Here is a 5,231-nt window from a genome sequence, read left to right as displayed (position 1 = left end):
ATGAGTAAGGCTGGGTTTACTCAGATGTTGCAGCTCTTTCCCAGTCCTATTTTGAGAGCCTTTTAGCCTAAACGGACTATTTCTAAAGGTGCGTGGTAATGTACCAAACAGTGTTTCTTTGCTACTCATAAGGTTTTCCCTGGCCAATTCTTTGTGAAGTGGACGGCCTCTTCCTTCTTCCTAGTCCGTCTCAGTCTGTAAGCTGGGCTGTTACCTGTGCACCAGGTGCATCTCGCTGGGTTTTAAACACCAGAGGCTCAGCCTCAAAATTCATGTCTACATGTCACCACAGCAGCACAAACCGACAGACAAGTTTGTCTTGCTGTTGGAGACCTCTCGTATCACCCCCACCTGGGTCCCTGTGGCTGACTGTACCTCTGTCTGGCTTCCTGGCTTTTAATCCCCTTTCTCCTGCTCTTCTGGTCTGCTGCTTTGGGCGTCCCTGAGTTGTCCCTGGGGCTTACTGCTCCTTTCTCTGGGTTCCTGGCTTTCAGCTCCTTTCTCCTGCTCTCCGGTCCTGCTGCTCTGGGCGGGCCTGAGTTTCCTCTCCTCACCTAATCCCTTTGGCTGATTGCTCTTGTCTCTGGCTTCCTGGTTTTTAATTCCCTTTCTCCTGCTCTTCTGGCCTGCTACTTTGGGCATCCCTGAGTTGTCTCTCCTCACCTGTAACCCTGGGGCATAAGTAAGGGAGACAGCACAGAGAATACAATATTTTGGTAAGAACAAATTCCAAAGACCTGCTTCTAGTATAATAATTTGTTTTAATTTTCCTCTTCCTTCCTTCTTTTAGATCCTTTATTCACCATGGGTCAATTTCTCTCTTCTACTTCTCAAAATGGAGAACATCAGATTTTGGCCTCAAGGAACAATGACTATTTTAAGAATTTCAAGATGGAAAACAAAATCCTCTTGGAGGAAACCATCAATATGATCACAGAAAAAATGGCAAGAGGGGACATTAACAGTGTGCGTACTATAATCAATGATGCATTTGAAAAAGTTGATAATGCTACTCTGGACATTGCTGTGACTGGGGAGTCTGGAGCAGGAAAGTCCAGTTTAATCAATGCCCTGTGAGAAGTTAGGCATGATGATGAAGAACATGCAGCCCCTGTCGGTGTGGTAGAGACAACCACAGAGCCAACGTCATACAAACACCCAAAGTTTCCTAAAGTGACATTTTGGGATTTACCTGGCATTGGAACCCCTAAATTTCAGCTACATGAGTATCTAAAGAAAGTTAACTTTGCTAAATATGATTTCTTTATTATCATTTCTGGTACACGCTTCACGGAAAATGATGCAAAACTTGCCAAGGATATCAAACATATGAAGAAAAATTTCTACTTCATTAGATCCAAGGTAGACATTGATTTCCAGAATGAACAGAGATGTAAACCAAAGAACTTTGAAAGAGAAAAAGTCCTGCAGCAGATCCGAGACGACTGTCTACAATGTTTTAAGAAGAGTAAGATGGATGAACCTCTAATCTTCTTGGTTTCCAATAATGATGTATCTGAATATGATTTCCCAATTTTGATAGACACCCTATTAAAGGATCTTCCTGCTCAAAAGCGCCACATCTTCATGCTCTCCCTGCCCAGTGTTACTGATGAAGCCATTCAAAGAAAGCAGGATTCTCTGAAGCAGAAGTCTGGCTGAGGCCTTGAAGGCTGGCTGGCTGGCTGCCTTGTCTACATCAGATAATGTAAAGGAACTGATGGAATGAGTCTCGAGTCCTCTTTGGGGTGAATAAAGCATCTCTGCAAAATTTGACTTCCAATCTCCAAGTGCCTATGGAAGAACTCATGGCAATCATCGAATCTCCAGTTTTGTTGGGGAAAAAAAAAAAAAGATGAATCAATAAAGCAAATCCTTTTGAAATGTGTTGAGAAGTTCTTCTCAGCTAATGGAGGTCTCATTGCTGCAGGTCTTTACTTTAGAAAAACATTCTATTTACAATTTCATATCCTGAACATGGTGACCAGTGATGCTAAAACTCTGCTTAAAAAGACTTTCAGAAAAGGGGTTGGTTAACTCATAGTGACCCTATGTAATAAACAGTACTGTCACAAGATAAAAGAAACAAAAAAACAATATACATATAGTAAACTCAATTGTATTTCTATATGCTAGCAATGAACACTCCTAAAATGAAATTAAGAATACAATCCCATTCACAATAGTATTACAAAGCACAAAATACTTAGGAATAAATTTAACAAAAGAAGTTTCAGACTTGTACATTGAAAGCTACAAAATAGTGCTGTGAGACATTAAAGATCTAAATAAATGGACAGATATTTGATGTTCATGGAATGGAAGATTCACTATTACTAATATTATATTTAGCCTATAATATGAAAATAATTTGGAAAATTTTTTATGAATAAATATTACCTACTTAAAAGTAAAACAAACAAACAAAAAAAAAAGGCAAGAAAAAGAAAAGGGGTTGGTTACTCATCAAGGTAAAACCATCTGAAAGTCCAAGTCCCAATTCATGAAGGAAAAATAATATAGTGGAGATGCCTAAACAATATAATAAATGTGTTGATGCAGCCCAACCTTCAACTCATCCCTACTGATTGCATGTTCCTGTTTGATGAACCATGGACAGACCACAGATAAATACCATTCATCTGCTTTAAATAAATGACCACATCTGAATATTTTTCTCTGATAAACTAAGGAATTCCTAAGAATCCTATTGAGTAAGATTCTTTCCTGGGATAACAAAGGAAGAAAATCTGCAATTCTATTCTGGGAGGAGTGGGGAATCCTATGTTTCTTTACATCATGTTCACACTGGTCTTTTCATTGTCATAATAGTTGCATCAATCCATGTCTGATAACTATAAATGTTTAATAAATGCATGTATGACTGTAAAGGTTTAATAAATGCTCAGAGAAAGAAGGTATTGCATTTGCTATTTGATATTCTCAATATGTATTTGGAGACCTTCATATTGATTAATGTTAGCATTATTTTGATGAATAAATTCATTGCCCACTTCCAGGCCCAGCACTTTATTTTTTCCAACAAGAAATACAGTGAGTTAGAGAAACTAAAAAAATCACATAGAGGAACAGGAAAATGATTGTTGGTAAGGGATAGGTTACACATATTTTTCAGTTACTTTCTTATTAGAACACATAACACTCCTCATCTGCTACAACTCAGATATTTTGTACACAAATCAAGATATTTGAAAACAACAAATAGATAGCAAAGACAACAGCAGCAAGAATAAAGTAAAACATAAACAGAAGGTGGAAAATATAAAGAGGATAGAGAAAAATTTAATGGGGAGGAGGAGAGGAAACGAGATGACTTGGCCCTCTGGTAAGGATGATGGGCGTTATACAATCACATCGATGGAGTTAAACCTGTGTTTTGAAGTTTAAGAGTTCTGTGACATTTACTGGCTGTCTCATCTCTGGAAATTGCTTAACTCTTTAAGTCTCCATTGTGTGTTATGTGTAAATATTGTCATATTAATGAGCATAGAATGGACTAAAAATAGGTATTATTGTGCTTCTTTCAGGAAGGATCTGAAGGAGCTAAGGAGCTCTGGCAGTGCAGTAGTGAAGGCATTTGGCTGCCGGCCAAAAGGATGCAGGTTTGAAGCCACCAGCCACTCCACAGGAGAACGGTGAAGCAGTATGCTTCTGTAAAGATTTATAGCTTTGAGAACCTTATGAAGCAATTCTACTCTGTCCTGTAGGGTCACTATGAGTCAGAATTGACTCAACAGCAGTGGGGTTCAGAGATAGATGTAATTCAATAAAATCAAAGGAGAAATATGAAATAAGAAGGTAGGTTATTTTAGGTCATCCTTAAATTTCAGTTATCTGTGGACTCCTGATGGCTCTGGTGATCAATGGCAGTGATTCATATTTGACTAGGTATCAGAAGGGAGTCCCTGGGTGATGCAAATGGTTAACATGCTCAGCTGCTAACTGTGATATTGGAAGTTTGAGTCCACCCAAAGATGGCAATCTAGTTCCAAAAATATCTGTCATGGAAATCTTTATGGAGCACTGTTCTACCCTGGCACACTTAGAGTCACTTTGAGTTAGGGTCAACTTGATGGCAACTGGTTGGTTAGATATCAGAAGATACAATGAGAGAAGCAGCGAGGAATATTGTATTTTGAGTCAGTGACCCTTTCAACTTCCTTTTCAGATATGATCTGATGGGCTTCTGAAGAGTTAGGACAAGCAAAGAGGACATTTAGACTCACAGAACGATAAACTTTTACTGTTGTCATGACACTGAGATAGTTACCACAGGTCCTAGGCAATGAATTGCAGTCATCCAAAATAAAAATCCCTCTTCGTCATGTTTTGAATAAGGAGAGAAAAAAAAAACTTTATCTGTAATTTGGCTTTCAGTTAAATTTATGTCTTGTGAACATCATAATTAGGAATATCAGTAGTGAGTTCTCCAGTGTTGGCCTTTAATTCAGCTTCAGCTCATTCTCTCCTTCAAGAAATATTTAATGAGTGTCTATGTGGCAGGTATTTGAAAGGAAACAGTTCTGCAAGACAATGTTCTAGATCTTCGGGTGTTTCCATTCTAGGAAGGGAGAGAGATAATAAAAAAGAAACAATTAAATGGATACTTACTGACAGTGATAAGAGTTAAAAGGAAATATATTGCATGGTAAGTGGATTTTCACAACTCTTTTGTCAGTTTGTTTACTGTGGTGCCTTGCGAATTGCAAGGAGCTCTGGTGGTGTAGTGCCTAAGGCATTTGACTGCTAAACAGAAGGCTGGCAGTTGAAACCCACCAGCCACTCCATGGAAGGAAGACAGGGCACTCTACTTCCGTAAAGATTTGCTGCCTCAGAAACCCAAAGGGTCACTGTGAGTCGAAATTGATTTGATAGCAGTGAGGTATTTTTCATTTTTGTTTTTGTTTTCTTGAGAGTTACTATGATGCTGGAAGCTATGGCACAGTTATCTGAATTACTAGCAAATTTGCCTATGGTGGACAGCTTTCAATGGAGCTTCCAGACTAAGACAAATTAGGAAGAAAGTCCTGGCAATCTACTTCTGAAAATCAGCCCATGGAAACTTTAGGGATCACAACAGAATATAATCTGATATACTGTTAGGATATTAGCCTCTAAGGTGGAAGTCACTGCAGTCTAATGGCAGCAATGAACTCAAACATATCAATGACCATGGAGATGGTGTAGGACTGTGCAACTTTTCATTCTGT

At 38.7% G+C, this 5,231-nt stretch overlaps 1 pseudogene; it reads left to right on the top strand.

Annotated features, from left to right (window-relative positions):
- The first annotated feature begins 804 nt into the window (after positions 1–804).
- On the top strand, positions 805–2,037 carry LOC103199380 (annotated as a pseudogene).
- Positions 2,038–5,231: the final 3,194 nt, after the last annotated feature.

The sequence above is a fragment of the Orycteropus afer genome, unplaced genomic scaffold, assembly GCF_000298275.1.
Source record: "Orycteropus afer afer isolate SDZICR_OR568_19922 unplaced genomic scaffold, OryAfe1.0 scaffold00110, whole genome shotgun sequence".
Classification (NCBI taxonomy): Eukaryota; Metazoa; Chordata; class Mammalia; order Tubulidentata; family Orycteropodidae; genus Orycteropus; species Orycteropus afer.
Note: the sequence above shows the minus strand (reverse complement) of the source record. Positions and strands in the feature narration are given on the sequence as shown.